At 43.9% G+C, this 16,302-nt stretch overlaps 1 protein-coding gene and 1 long non-coding RNA gene across 5 annotated transcripts in view; both read right to left on the reverse strand.

Annotated features, from left to right (window-relative positions):
• The window catches only part of FGFRL1 (fibroblast growth factor receptor like 1), a 179,138-nt gene that overhangs the window by 160,326 nt on the left and 2,510 nt on the right, over positions 1-16,302 (reverse strand). The window lies entirely within an intron of this gene.
• LOC142056740 (uncharacterized) lies at positions 10,729-15,309 on the reverse strand. The gene is made up of 2 exons (XR_012660427.1): positions 11,363-15,309; positions 10,729-11,271 (listed from the first exon to the last, which is right to left on the reverse strand). It is a non-coding gene; the product is annotated as an uncharacterized LOC142056740 (long non-coding RNA).

A 16,302-nucleotide genomic window follows, 5' to 3' on the forward strand; every position in this document is an offset into this window, starting at 1 on the left:
ATTCTAGTAACATTTGTTTTAAACCCAGAGATGCCCCTCTAAAATGAAGAGGTTTGTGAGGCTGCAAAGAAAATACAGCAGCAACAGTGGGGTAGGGAAAGTGGGGCGGGGGTGGGTGGGGTGATGGTGGTGGTACTGTATCAACTAAAGAAACATGTTCTGCTAGTTAAAATTAAAAAAAAAAAAAAAAAAAGGCAAGATGTCTGATGAATAGTTCTACTGATATTGACTGGATTTCTATATTTCTAAAAACATGAGCACTTCATAAATACACTGAAATATTCTGTCATCGCCAGACAGAACGTGCCAGTTCTCTATAAATACAGACATCTGGCGGTGGTTTCTTCTACTGTTATGGATTTCTGGTGCAAAGAACGCTACTTTGTGAGCAAACGCATGTTTGAAATTAATTTCATATGCAACAGGTTACATTAAAGAGCAAGAAAGATTTGCTGGGCAGAAGCGAGTAACAAAAGCATTGTGTTCCTCCACTGCTCCTGACCCTCTGTATGAGGTTGCCTGCACGATACTGCAGGCGTAAAATATGTTCCTCCAAGCAGTGCTGTGAAGCTTAATTAAAGCATGCCCACAAATTGCACTGAAACCTGAAAATGGGATGCGGTATTTGGTGTTGTAATTCCAGCCATGGTGAAACACCGCTGAGAAAACAATGACTATTAAATATCAGCGAAAAACAGCATGCTTTGTACAAACCACCTGAGGGGTGCCACAAGCAACAAGCAGGTATAGAAAACCCAGTGCTATAGGGCTGTGCCATGACTGACTGACTTTTGTTTGTTTGTTAGTTTTGGTGGGATTTCCAGCCAGATCTCTGTCCTAATCTGGCCCACGGTGCCGCCGTCTGCAGAGCTGCCTCAGACGGACGCCAAGCTGGGGACACCACAGGGTCACAGCAAAGATGCGAGCATGGGGAACACCTTAATTCACTAAGGACTTGCTCAGTCTGAAAATAGACACTAATCTCGCACTCCAAGGGTGACAGAAAACATCTTTATGTAAAGGCATGGGCTACATTTTCTACCCACATCTGTCTTGGTCACCAGGCTCCCTATAACGAAGTCATTAGCATCAGCAGGTAAATAAATTTTTGGCTGGAAAAGTTTCCTTTCTGGTTAACATAAGCCAAGTGTAAACACTCCCTTGCAGGTTAACAAAAACCAGCAGCCCGAACAGGGGTAATGCTTTGGGAGAGCGGGAGCTGGAGTTGGGGGAAGTTGAAAAGACAATCACAAGCTTTCCTACACCATGGCACATTTTTGCCAGTGAACGGGTGTTTAGGGTGTCTCTGTGCTGGCTCCTCACCCTATTTAAAATCTGGTTGGGGGCAATATTTTCCAACTGGAGCCATCAAAAAAGCAGAGCCCGGAGCCTCCCTGGTCGTCCAGCCCCCACTGCCCACCTTCCCTCTTCCCTTCAGCAAACACTGCTAATTCACCAGCTCCATTAGCACCTTCATCTTCCTCTCTCAAACCACCCTAAAAGCATTTTGGGACCAAAGGAAAAGACAAGGAGGGGGGGAACACACCAAACCCACAATCTCTAGACAGCTCTCAGTGTGTGTCAGATACTTGCTAAAAAATCCAAATAAAGACAAACCCAAGAAGCCTGGATACCCTGCATTTTCTTTGCAGGCTGGCTGCTGCCTTACCACCTCCAACAGAAACCGGCATTTAAGGAAAATTCAGTAGCCTTTGGGTGGAAGCTGGTTCCTAAGAAAACATGCATCCAAATTGCTGGAAGTCAGTACAAGAGGAGAGGGTGAGCGGGTGAGAGATGGCCTCAAAGCCTCTGCCATCGTCTCGCCATTCTCCGTCAGGAAATACAGTACCATGTATGATTTTTAATTATTTTTCATAAATCACTCCTCATGTTTCACACCCATCGCACAGGCCAAGAGCTACAAAGGTGAACAATTACTGAAAATGCCACTTTCTCTTACTAGGGAGTGACAGAATCCAGGCAAAGCCACCAGCTCTTGGTACCAGGTTTCAAAGTGCATCAGAAATAGAAGAAGACAGATCATGTCCAACACTGGCCATTGCCCTGAAGGGGAAGGATAAAGATGGGCTTTTCCTGACCCTCGCTTATAGCAAAGATGTTCTTTTTGGATAAAGTCTCCATGGAAGAAATTGAATGTTAAGGAGCATATTTTTTTTTTCATGAAAAGCAAAAGTCCTGTTTGCTCTCACACGTAAGTCGCTGCACATGGATTTTGGCAGCCACCCCGCACAGGAGTTGTGAGGTGCAGCCTTTGCAAAGGCGTGAGGGTCCCCCTCTTGAAAATCTTACAAATTACTTATAAAACACCTTTGCTTGACATTAATTGATGGGTAGAACAAGCTAGAGAGAGAAGAGCTGTCTCAAGGCCAAGGGCTGCTTTTCAGCGTCTCATTTGTAATGTGGCAAAGGGAACAGCTGGGGGGAGGCCGTCTGCCTCTTGTCAACCCCAGAGGGAAGGACAGACAGACAGACACTCCCCAAGGAGCTGCCCTGGTATTATAAATGCCTCCGGTAGAGGGTGAGCAGCTTTCTACCTCTGACCTGACCCTTTCTCACTTGGAGAGTCCTCACAAATCTTCCTTAACAGCTAACAAAAATTGAAGTGACACAGCTGGGCCCCCAAAATGTTCCTTTTTTTGTGTTTTTTTTTAAATTTTCTTTTGTTGTTGTTGTTCTCAAGCTTTCCCCATGAAGACAACATCGCAGGGGAGGCAGAGGAATGAACCAAAAGGAACTGCAACTGTGGAGGAGGGTGTCTGCACAACCAGGCTCAGGCCCTCACATGACAGCACTCTTCGGGGCACTGCCTGCCCCTAGCACCCAAAAATCATAAAGCAGACTCCAAAAATAACAGGACTTGTTTAGGGGAATCATGTAAAGCTTGCTTCAATTCTTTATTTCCCTTCTGGTGGCTAAGCTAGCCAACAAGGTTAGTGCACGCAACTCACATTCTCTACATATCCTTCAAAATCTTGTGGGTTAGTTTCTCTTTACTTCAGCTGAAAGCTGAGTTATTTCCCATTTTCCATAGGCCCAGAAAGATAATTTTAAGGGGAAAAACCCAGTGTCAGAATCCTTGTGAAATAATTGATGCCACTTCAGCCCACGCTTAGGTCCTCCGTATTACACATAAACGTAACACACTGTGCAACGGGTCCTCAGCAAGCATTTCTTTGAATACAAGTGATCCTCGGGTGCTTAAAAGTAGTTATGTGCTTAAATACTTGGTAAAAATAGTGTCTGAGATCAGAAAATCTGTAGTTGCAGAAGTGCATTGAAATACTTGGGTTTGTATTTCCCCTTGCATGTCTCCAGTGTCATGCTACCTGGGTTTCAATGGATTCAAACTGGGATGAATTCAAATAGATGTGTCATACACTATTTTTCATGTTTTATTTGACTTTAATTACTTCTTAACAGTGCTGCTGTTTGAAAAATCTTTCTCAATTGAGGGTGTTGGTTCTGCCTAGGGCTGCTTGGCCCTTTTCCACTGAAATGCCCTTTCAACAACCACCACAAGGCTTTCCAAGCAAAACGAAATCTTTTGGAAGAACTTCTTTTTCTGTGCCTGCGTGAAAATTTGCCTTTCTCAACTCTCTTCCCCTCCCCCAGACATTAGGTTGTCTTTTCTTTACACTTTTCCAGGATGGAACAAAAACCCATGGTGGACTCAAGTGGGATGTGGAGCGATGCCTGGGAGCAGTCAGACCTTGTTATTAGCACATGTGAAAACACCTTGCTGCTTATAATAATAATAATAATAATAATGCTTGAATAATCTTTGTAATTTTTTTTCATTCAAGGACTTTTGACAGTTGTTTCCATAAAAAATAAGCATGGTGTAATACCTAGCTCTCCCTAAAGTCAATGATGAAGTTTGTACCCAGCAGAAAGGGGAAGACCAGGCTTGTGATTCACGCATATGAACCACATTGCCTGTATGGCGCAAGCCCTTCAGCCCATGCATAAATGATACCTTTGCACCTGTTCTGCCTTGGGCACTTGCCCAGGGTTTGGGCACAAGATTATCGGTTGTGTGGGTCTGTATTGTAGCAGCAGCAAGAAATCCTTATCAGGGCAACGTCTGCTTTACACGGGGTGCTGTAGGCAGATACAGGATCTCACCTTTCTCAGGTTTACACGGGTAAAATATAGCTCAGCTGACCGATGGGTCTGGTTTTCGAAGGGAACTTTTGTCAGAGAAAACCAAAATCTCTATACAAAGAGCTGTTAGTACTTTGCAGTTAAGACTATAGCTGTCTTTTGTACCAAAAAAAAAAGTCACACCAGCTATAACAACTTTGCCTTACTCTGCGTTCATTGTATCAGCCAAAACCATTGCTCGTTTGCTGACCTGCTCTCTAAAAGTAGTATTAAATATTTTAGATGTTGCAGCAGTCCTCCTCCAGCTTTGCCTTAATATCTCTGTCTTGTAGCAAAATACCCTCCAACACATGCCACAGACAGAAGGCCCTGCTCTACTTTGAAGGCTGGGATACCTACAGCTCTTTCAATTACTTTGGTACATTTTTCATCTCCCTCAGACAAGTTACTGGGTTTTTTGGTTAGGGGTTGTTTTGCATTGAGTACAGTATCTGCATTACTCTTGCAGAGGTAAAAGGAAAAGCACCTGCAAGTATGCTAACAGAAAGATCCAAGACACAAGGCTATTAAAATTCATTCAGGCTTGTTCCTCTCTGCTCTTATTTCAATTAGTGTCTGATAACTAAGCTGTCCCTTTCTAATTCTACACTGCACTTTTTCTTTTCCTTTCAAACACTTGTCTCAGTAGAGGTTCGATGCTGTTTCTCCTTCTGAGGAAAGAAACCCCAAAGATGTATTTTCAACCTCCTGGCTCAGTGTTTCCCAGATATTTTGAATCAGGGACTGCTGCCAAGATTCACATTTTTCCACAGATCACCGCACACCCTCACACTCGGAGCAGAAAGCCATTGCGGCGACACAGATGTGGGAATGGACTCTGGAGCGGTTCTTATTGCGCTGGTTCTTGTTGCCCTTATTGTGGTCCATGAGCCGGCATGGGAACAGGCGCTCACCCTTCTCCCACCATCCAGGCCTAAGATCTGGCAGATTTTAAAGGATATTTAAAAAAAAAAAAAAAAAAAAAAAAAACACACCACAAAAAACCCAACCGAAAACACACACATCCCTGCTGCCTTGGGATAATTATAATTATTTAGTACCAAGTTCTGATCTTCCTGAACACGACAGATTTTAGCCTTCCAACGCAGAGCAACCCCAGCATCCTTCACATGGGTACTGGGACGTGCACCAGGATCTTTCCCTGTCTACAAAAAACTGGATCAACAGGCAAGCAAAAGCCAGTTTCTTATCACATCAGACATGCGCCAATCATCCCCGGCCAGAATTCACCCACCACGCCTCACAGGCCAACATCAACAGCGCCCCTCCAGAAAACCCCTAAAAGCATTGTAAATGCAGCCCTGCAGCTTTACCTCTTTAGCCTACTGGCTCTGTTCCCCTAGAAAAATATGTTTGCCTGCGGGGAGTATTTTGCACAAGTTGCTTTCTCTGCCTTATTTTTGCAACCCCCTGAATTCACAGTGTCTGGACTGGAGGGAACTCGATCACCAGCTTTACTGGTCGCAGCCCATCTCTCTGCCAGCTGTGCTCCTGCTGGAGCAGCCTCCTTCCTTGCAGCAGGCAAAGCCATCAGAGGGTCAGCAAACGCTGGCAGCATTAACTTGCCATTTCCCAGATCCCCAAAATGATCCTTCTCCCACAGAAGCCAAAAGCAGAGGACAGAGAAAGGAAGATTCCCATTTCCCTATAAAGCAGACCAAATTTCAAGGGAACACTGAGGCAAACAGAAAATTGTTGCAATGTGAAGTGTGAAAGCCAGAATCTCCCAATGCAAATGGGTCAGAGAGATGCTGAACCAACAGCAAAAACCAACTGGGGATAATTACTGCCTCTTCAGAATGGCCCAAACCACTTCTGGATTAGAAGTTTCTATCAGGATAATATGCACTTTTTCCAATGAGATCCACCAATAGAGGACCCAGGACCCAAATTTGATTTTTCCAGTCTTCACATTCACTGCCCCAGGGCAATGCTACATTTTGTAGTGTGGATCCTGCTGCACTTTACATTCCTAAAGCATCATTTTATAAATATTCCCATAAATGCTCAGTCCTCCAAAGTACCAAGCCTTCCTGCCATAAGTGGGAATGGAAAGGACCTGCTGCCTGTGGTCACGCTGCGATATCCCACGAGCTCAGGTCCTATAGCAATTTAACTCATCACATCTTCTTCCAGGTTGGCTTCCTGCCCAGGTGAGCTCCCCAAAACACCCAACAGCAAGGTCAGAAAAGCTCTTACACTGGCACGAGGGAGTTACAAGCCTGGGAGCAGAGCAGGACAAGGACAGGACAGCGGTGGAGTCAAGTTCAGTCATCTTCAGCTGCCATGAGATCACACCTGAGAAGCATTTACTGCCAGGACCCAAGCAGCTGCGGTCAAGCAGAGGAAGGGGGGTCCTATTTGTGCCGCTAATGACCCAACTTAGCAGGACAGAAATCAAGTGCTTGACCTTTCCCAACATCATGTGAAGCAAATGCTCCATAGGACATCTCTCCAGCATTATCTGCCAGGCACAGGTGCATGACTGCAATTAGAAATGAGCAGCATTTCATACATAACAGCACCTTTCAACCCAACTCGGCCCATCCAAAAACAGTTGGAGGCTCAATTACCATCATCTTCCCACCCAACATCCCCAGCACCTGGTCAGCTCAGGAAGCACCAAATAATTCCCCCTGAAGTCTCATAGCTATTACCTGGAAATTAAACTGGAAGCCACAACACCTCTCTGCATGCTAGTAGATCTTAAACCTGACACTTGTCCTGAGACCATTTCTCACCCCCACCCCTAATTCAACTTCTATAGAGAACAATGATGCTGCTTTGTGTCCACAACAGATTTATTCCCTCCTAGCAGCTCGCGCCACCTGTACCTTCAAGGGGCAGTAGCTGCTTGAAGCGAATGGTTCCTCTGGTTTCTGGGAATAAAAGTCTGCCCTCCATAATCAGGGCATTGTTCTCCCTAAACGGACCCAGACTCTGTAAACACGCTCCTCTGCGCAGCACTGGGAGGGAGACTGCGAGTGTGTGTATGCGTACATGCAGGGAATGTGTCATGTGCTAAAAGCCAGTAAATTATGTTAATTCATTTCCTCTGCCTAAACAGTGGTAATAAACTTCGGGAAAGGAGGAGGGAAAAGTAAACAAGAGTCAATTACAAAAAGGTGAGGGGGAGAGGTAACCAAATATCTCCACCAAATGTCTCGTTTGGGAAAGGACATTCACGTTACAGCTCAGATGGGCTCCGCGCAGCCCTCCCTCCGTCCCGCTGGAGGTATAAATGCGACAGTAACAATTTCTTTATTTTTTTTTTAATAAGGTTTCGGCCTGTTTTCACAAATTCAATCTCGTGAGCTGGGAAATGAGCCCCCACCAGTGCCCTGATCTACAGCGAATACATCCCCAGGGGCTTTGCTCCACATGTGATGTGAGCACTCCAGTGACTGAAGCCCAAACGAATAGTCAGAGCCTATTTGTAATTTTCTAACAGGAAAATAATTTCACTAAGCAAACTACTATGCTTTGACTCAAAACCCTGATTAACACAGTTTGAAAACAGGGCAGCATACTGTTCTGGGAATTAACTTGCTTGACCCCTAGTCTATAATGGCACTCAAATAATCTGTGAGTCAGACGAAGTTGAAAACTCTTGGAAGACCACACTGAAAGAATACTGGACTTATTGGATTTTCTAGGATAAAAGAAAAATAAGCCTCAAACTCCACTTAGCTAGTCTGTAGTCTTCAGAAAGACAAGCTTTTTCTCCTGACACTATCTAGAAGAGGAATGCTGCCTATGCTGAGCAGCGCTTTTTGGGGCCCCCCTGGTTTCTTTGTTCACTGGACACTCTCAATAAATAGTAATAATAGTAATAAATCGTAATTAATAATATACAGGTCTATTGCTGTGACTACTTTTGAGTAGCACCTTGCTGTTTTCTTCCTTGGGATCAGTGGTAAAACATGGGGAAAAGGGACAGATTATTGCCATCCCTGGGAATCTACAACCCTCCTCCCAACAGGAGTACTCACAGGAAGAAGAGCCCTGAATTGAGCTTCACATTAAATATCCTTAGGCTACTTTACCAATTGCAAAGGACTACTCTGGCATTTCCAATGAACTTCCAATGCCAGGATTAATCCTGTATATAGCACTGTCACAAAATACTGCTTTAAATCCTCTGGCCTACCTCTGTTTGAGCAAGCAGGAAATCAGGAAAAGCATTCTGCCTTAGTGATACAAGCAGGACCTTGCTCTGCTCTAGATAAGACACTAACCCATCCCTACCTTATGGTTTCTCCAGCCCCTGAGCAAAATGCTCTGACTAGCCTCTACCACTGCTTTGTGTCTCTGAATCCCAGAAACAATAGATGTGTGCTGAGAGCAGTGGCAAACATTTTCAGATAACAAATCCGGCAATTAGAAATCAACTGTCCAAAGCCAGTTCCCCAGCATATGCAAATATCTCCCTAATAGGTTTATGATTCCTTGTCAATCAAACCTGTCAAGGAAAAGTAAATAGCTGTCCCAACTATAATTAAGTTGAAAGCTCCACTCTCATTAGCCCTTAACAGAATTAACCATGGCAATACTGCATTTCTGATTGGTTGTGAATACCAGGAAGAGGAAAGATACTCATCAGCTCTGATCTGTTAATCGAGTTTTATGTTAACTATTGCAGATCTCCATGAACCCTCCCATGGCTTGGTGCCACAGAACTGAAACACTACCTGGTGTTCGAGGCCCCAGTTTCTCTCTCTGGTAGGATTATAAATTTAAATCCTGTTCACAGCTACTCAGCCACAACTCACTGAACCTAAAGGGACTATTCCCTTTCTAATGGAGAGCAATATCTCACCCTGAATATTAAAATACGAAACAAGTTATCAGAGCACAGAGACCCATATCCATATGCTGGTGAAGCTGGCAACTCTTCTCCCAGTTTCCTGCTTTAAACTGCCAAAAAATACATTAAATACTTCCTAATATTACTTTCTGGCTCAAGAGAAGAGCATGAATGGTTTTGATCCACCCAGAAGGTGAGCAAGATGGCTTATAGCATCCTCTCTCAGAAGGGTATCCACACTCTGAAGGAGTTTTAGCCACCAGTTTTACATCAGCGGGTCAATGCCAAACAAGTGCTTTTCCTTCCACCAAGAGATTGCAGTATCCCTGGAGAGATATTCCACAATGTCCAGAGGTTTGCCCTGTTATTCATTAACCCTTCCATCCTTGACACACAGTTCACACACCTGTAACTCGTCTGACACTTGTCATTGCTTAACCAGTGTTAACAGATCTGTTAAGGTGAGAACAAGTGCTGAGAAAAATGGCTTCCTCAATTACTCCAACTCACCCAAATCTATTAGTCAAGAAGAAAAAGGAGGAAAACAAACCGGTTCACAGTGCTCCAGTGTCTGCAGCAGCCTAACTCCAGTAGTGTGGCTTGCTTGGCTTTGGGAGGCTGGTGGGGCTGAGTAACTGTCCCTCCTCCCTCCTTTGGGGTTGATTTGGCCTCACCCCATCCACTTCGGCCTAGAAAAAGGAAGATTTAAACCCATACAAGGCAATAGTAAAATACTAGCTACCCCTTTTACCATAGAATGCTTCTGCTCAAGTGTCTGACATTGGTCAAAAGCCCATTAAGCATCACACCTACATCCAATGATGTGGGGACACGTGGGAGGACACAGGTGAAAAGAGAAATACAGCACAGATTTGGAAAAGCGACATCCCAACATCCTCTTCAGAGCACACACGCTGCAGGCTCGAGATCCTCTCCCAGAGTTTGGCTGCACCAGGCCTCAAGAGCTGCAGTACAACAATCAGCCTAAATTTTCTCTTGGAAGTTGGCTAATGGTTACATTTCCCTCCACATCCTCTTCCACCTCTTTCCTTCTCCCAGATATCTTGCTCTGGGCAGAACTAGCAAGCCCATTGCCATGAAGAGTCTGCACAACACCAGTACCAAACTCGAACTGCCATCACTTCGCTGGGCGTGTGCAAGCAAACCCAGCAAGGAGAATAAGAATTTTTAAAAATGCCTATTGCACAAATTAAGTCTGCATTTCTGCATTTATCTGCTGGTCCTGTGGTTTTATCTAACATGCACAAATACTGACAGGTCCTAAAATACTCAAAGTCAACACTGCCCAAGTGGCATCTAGGGTTTGACACCTCTGGCATTACTCACTTCTCAATCACTTGACAGGACATCCAAGATTGTGTAAATCTTTCATTAAATAAATTTACTAGACATAAGGAGGAATGATTTTGGGTCCCATCAAGCTAGAAACCGCTTGTAGAGAGGCTGGGAATAGAGGTGCAGCAGTCCTGAGAAACATTAACCTGCTCTGAGAAGCCTCTGTTCCCAATTTACATTTTGCTTCCCTTAGTGAAGCTCAAAATTAAGTTTGAACACTTAATGGAAGGAGTAGCCTGGAGTTATTGGCTGAATTTCTTCCTGAAAATTGAAGTGGTGAGGATGAAATAAAAATGCTAGGTTATTCGCAGCACTGCTGGATACTGTGTTTCTACTGCGATACAATGGGGAGACTGTGTAATCAGGGCAACCCACCAAACTCCATGCAGCCCATGTTTATTTGACTCAGAAGGGATAAAAAAAAAAAAAAAGAAAACCAAACAACAGGGATGTGAATGGATTCAGCAGCAAACGGCATATATTAACTTGTTAAATAACACTCAGGCCAGCCTTCAGCCCCTCCACACCTAGCAACACCGCCCCTAGAATGGCACCCTTCCTTTGGGGATAAACCCCTCTGCAGCAACCCAAAATTTAAGCAGTGAATTTCCAAGTTGCTTTCAGCCCTGGCAGTGCATGTTCCAGCCACGAGCCAGAGCTCACAGTGGGAAGAAGCAATGTGTTTCTACAATAAAAAAAACTGAGTCCAAGCTGACCGGTGAAGCAGGCGAACGGCAGGATCCAAAATACCCCTCTTAGCCACCTCTCTTCCGCTGTCGTACATGAGGGATCCATACACAGATTATCTGCGATGTCAGTCTCTGTAAGTCGTCCTTCAGGAATGGATCCAAAGCCCATAGGAGTGGGTAGGAGACATGGCACCAGCTCTCACAGGCTCTGAATCAGGTCCTAACCTGTTAAAACTGGCATAGGCTGCCTCTGTGTATCTCATACGACATCAGGGCAGCAGGATCAGATTATTCAAGCTTTCTTTTGGAAGTAGTTTTCTTCTACCTGAGTACCATGGCTGCTATGAATGAGCACCAGACTCAATAGGCTTGCATCAGACAGTGGTCTTTGCAACTTCTACATTCACACTGGCTCTATTCTCAAAAAAAAGTCCCTTATATAGCCAAAAATGTTCCACCTTGGTGCAAAAGATAAGGACAGGTCAACACAGATAAATACGTATGGAGGCATTATTATTAGAGAAAGCTTCAAGTCAAGGCTGATTACAGAGAACAAGAAAAGGAAAATAAATCCAAATCAAATGTTCAAAACAAGATCAGATGCATTTCAGCTTGAGCAGCCCACCAGAAAACACCAGAAGAGGTCAGATGAAAGGAACTCCTTGAAACAAGACAAAATTACCAGGTTAATGAAAGAAAGGGGAGAAAGGAGCATTTCAACTGACTCCTGTAATGGTGGGATACATTTGCACGGACCTTTGAGCACCATGATTTTACAAGTCTCTGCAGACAGAAGTAGGAGCTCCGCGTCTCAGGAAAATCAGAAAGCTGCACTGGTTCTACTCCCACTAAATAAATAAAGCTATGACGAAAGGCTGTTGGGTCGGTTTGTTTAAAATTCAAACTAGGAAAAAAAGGACTTCTGCATTATTATTTTCCCCTTTTGGTGGAAATTTTGATCTCTACCAATAATTAATCCAAAAATTCACAGCCAGGCAGTCACTACCTCTCCTGCATTCACGCTATTCTACAGCAAGTGTTCGTCACCCAGATGTACCAGCGTCGCTCATGGCGAGACAGCCGCTCGGAAAGGAATTATCCGACCAGTCATTGGAAAAGATCAGCTCTATCAGCCAATTCATGCCAGATGACAAACTTATTCTTTAGTTAATGAATTAGTATTGATGGTCCTTGAAAAGCAGGTCCCTACTTGCTAGTGTCACTTTTTTTTGTTGTTTTGGATGACATTTCTTTCCTAAAAGAACCATTTTTCTGTAATTTCTCAAGCACCACCTCATGGTACATAAAAGTTTCTTCTGTGGCTAAGAGTCAGACTTTGGAGTCTAGCCTTTGCTGTGTACAAGAGCATCACAAAAAAGATGTGTATTAATTTGCTGCTTGCGTCTTTTAATGAAGGTTGAAGAAACGTATGGACTTGGAAAACAGTTATAAAACCTTTAAGGAAAATCTAAATGTATTTGAGCAATTTGCCGAGTTTTGTAATATTCCTAATTAAAAAAAAATAAAATCAACCCTAATTTTCCAGCATGACACACACTGTATTTTATGTTTAAACTCAGCTGTAATTTAAAGCAGCCAACAGCCTCAGAAGAAGGGAGGAACCGGGGTTTAAAAAAATAGCCAGGATTTTCTTAGATCGTCATGTTGATTCTAGGTACAAGTCATGCTGACAGATTATTCATGAGCAAGTTCCCCAACAGCATGATCCAAAAAATGCCCTAAACTTAACCAGAAGATGTGCAGTGACTTACATAAAATCTGAAATCAGGCTGTTAGATCAGAACACACTTCTCTCTCACAACTGGGAAATTACCTAATCATTATATCTGGTAACAAATATTCAACAAGAATAAAGGAGTTAAACAGAAGCCAACAACCATCTCTCTTATATTATCATTATTTATCTTTTCTGTTTTTACTAACATTCATTCTTATAAACCCCAAAGTCACAGAATGGTGGATATATTCACCAGAGTGAAGAACTCGTCTCCAAAGAAATAAAAAAAAACCTTCTAGCATCCTATTTCCTTTTCTCCAACATTCAGAGAAACAAAAATGGCATATAACATTATTTCTCCATTAAACCATTGAATTTTGAGGAGGCCCCACCAGTAAATTCCCTGTAAAGCAGGCATCAACCAGGTTTGCAAGCCAAGGGTCGCATAGAGAAGTGCCAGAGCAGAAAGCGATTACGGTCCCGTTCTTCCCCTCCCTACGCAATGCACAGAAATTGAAATCAACATCCAAATGAATTCGTTTCCAGCAGAATATCAGTTTACCCACTAACAGGAGGGTCGTTACTGCTCTTACCAAAAACTTCTAAACATACCATACGAAATCTTGTTTAAGCCACGGGACCAAGCCAAGCACATCCCAACGTTACCATATACGGTCACCAATGAGAATATGATGGCAACTTGACAGATTCGGAACAAATATTGCGTTGTGTGTCACTGAGATAACATAGGCAGGAAAATATCAGATTGTATTACCTGTATCCGACCGGAGGTGTGGCGTGGTAGGAGCTGCATTGCTGCAGGACATAGTCACTAAAGGTTAGTGACCCAAGATGGCATTCGTCCCCTGTGGGGGAGGGCCAGGGCAGGACGCTGAGGACTTTTATGCCCAGTATAGGGCTGCTTGGAGCGAACAGGAATGGAGTGACATGAGGGACAAGCCACCAGACCTGCACTATTATCCCAGGTTCAGGGCTGACGCTATCCGGTCCAGCTGGCAACCGGGCTGAAGCTGCTGCCCTACGCCTTGGCCGTCAGCCGTAAGACATAACCCCTCCTAGAAAACCACAGCACGCAGGTTTTGTTCTCAAAGAGTGGATTTTGTGCATGCAGAAGTTCTTGTCTTCACCCATAAGCGAAAGAAGGGGTTTGAATATTTACTGAAATAGCTCCTGAGAAAGACTTTTTTGGTACAGCCTCCCTCTAGGAGATCCTAGCCCAGAATAAGATTGGTCACTGGGGGAGTTATTCCAGATTAAGTTTTTTGGAAGGGTTATTCCAGGTTCCAGGCATTTGCAGATGTAGACAAGCCCTTAGCCAAAGTCTTTAAATTTCAGCCCCAAAAGCATTGGTTCAAACTTAGCCAGAGCTACCTCACCCTTCATCCCTCCAGACACAGCAAGTTCTGCACCTGGACCTCTAAAATCAGACTTTTTCTCTGCTTTGTGTGGATACTTTGATAACTTCTTAAGAGTTTATCTTGGTTTCCTAAGGTATCCCCTTTTTTGTAGTGTTTTGTACATCGGTGATGTGACACATTGGCTCACAAGAAGGGACAGAGCCGGTAGGCACGGCTCCGAACCTGGAAAAATGCCCGTTTGCTGGGGGTGGGGGGAAGTTGCTGCATTAGCCCAATCAGTCATCCCTGCGGGGTCCTTCGCCTTAAAAGGCATCACCTAAATAAAGATGTAAAAATAATACAACGTAACATTTAATGCAAGATTGCAGCTGAGCACTTGACTGTCAGGAAATATCGAAGCCGGAGCGTGTGGGCAACTTAACTCTGCCCCCTTGTGCAACTGCACTATGGCACAAGCCCTTCCCTTAGCGCAGGCACGCAACCAGGCGGCTCCAGATTAACATCCTCATTCCAGCAGTAACTACTTTTGCCTAATATGAGTAGAAAAGAAGGTCCAGCACTTTCACAGAGAGCCTCCTCAGCCACCTTCCTCACTTGATTGCAAGCCAGTGAGCACCTATTTAACTTCTGACGCCTCAGATTAGGAGGCGGTGGCACGCTTTGGGCCACACACATCTAATTTGCAATCAGGATATAGATATTAAACGCTGTTTGGCCAAAACAAAGAGCCCTTCTTCCTCCGGCGTAAAGCCTTGTGACCTCAGGCTGAGATCTGGCCAAAGGACTGTCTATAAAACCTGAGCAACTGAAACAGGTAACATTTATCCATCTCCAGCGGCCGAACCCACCATATGATAACATTCGGAAAAAATCCACAGGCACGTTAACAACTGGGCACATTTTTCCAAGAATCTGAAATTATCCCAATGTAAACATCTAATAATTGAGGATATTCTGCAACCTTATTTTGCACTGTCATGTGCTGGAGAGTGTCTCACCCCTGCTCATTTACACATTTGATCTTTCATATACGTCTTCCACTATCAAGAATACCCTCAACCTCAAGAGATGCAAAGCAGGCTTTAAATGTTAGGGTTGTCTCTATTTATTTTTTTTTATAGCAACAACACCTTTTTTTTCTTTGTTTTCCCTCTCTTGGTATCAGCACATGAACGAATGACATTTTTCATGGGTTTGGCCCTGGTTTTTAAACACTATTCTATGTCATTTTACATAACCGGGACCATCTCTCCATCCGCTTGTAGCTCTGAAAAGAGTTCCAATAAGCCAATTACCAATATGATCCTATCAAAGTTATATTAAAAAGTCCTTCCCATAGGAAAAATGATGATGTCCTGAAATTACCGCGGTTAATTTTCTGTCACTTCTTCACACGACAGCAGCCCACGGTAATTCATTTTCCAGGGGCAATAAAAGAGTATAAGCAAGACAAGTGCAAACCAAATTTAAACAGGGTCAGCCACTAAAGCAGCCGATACTTGGCTCGCAACAGAGACAAAAATCTTTTTGTCTTCTGCCCACTTCAGATCTTTTCCGGAACTCCACCAACTTCTCAGGTCCATTGCAATAATATACATCCATGAGGTCATCTGAATTAATACGCTGCTGCCCATTGCCTACAACTTAAACTGAGTCTCCATTGTAAACCTTGCCTGGAGTTCAGACTTGCAGGACTTACAGCCTATATGCTGTTTTCTTTTTCATTCAGCTTCCAGCCAAATCATTTTACAGTGCTTTTGCCTCCATAAAATATTTGCTTGGGAGCCAATGCCAAGAAGGAAAAAAAAACAACACCACACTAACCAAACCTTGGGTTTTTAGAGTAACGTTCCCCTTCTCCTTTCCCACCCTCACCCCCAACGTTCATTTTTGGCAAGTTACGGCCCAAGCAAAGGGCAAGTTTAAACCTTTGAATTCACAACTCCATGGCACTGGGTGATTTAAAGGTCTTTCAACAATTCATGCAACTCTGACACTGTTGGGAATTGCAGCTGGAGCAATCTGCATCCTAAAGCCATACCCCCATTCTCCTGGAACAATGCAGCCCCTCCTTTGTGACCAGAGCCGGGCGAGCTGAAAGCATGGTTTCTCATTCAGGCTTTCCAGGGACAGCACCCACCAAGGTAC

The sequence above is a fragment of the Phalacrocorax aristotelis genome, chromosome 4 (assembly GCF_949628215.1).
Source record: "Phalacrocorax aristotelis chromosome 4, bGulAri2.1, whole genome shotgun sequence".
NCBI lineage: Eukaryota > Metazoa > Chordata > Aves > Suliformes > Phalacrocoracidae > Phalacrocorax > Phalacrocorax aristotelis.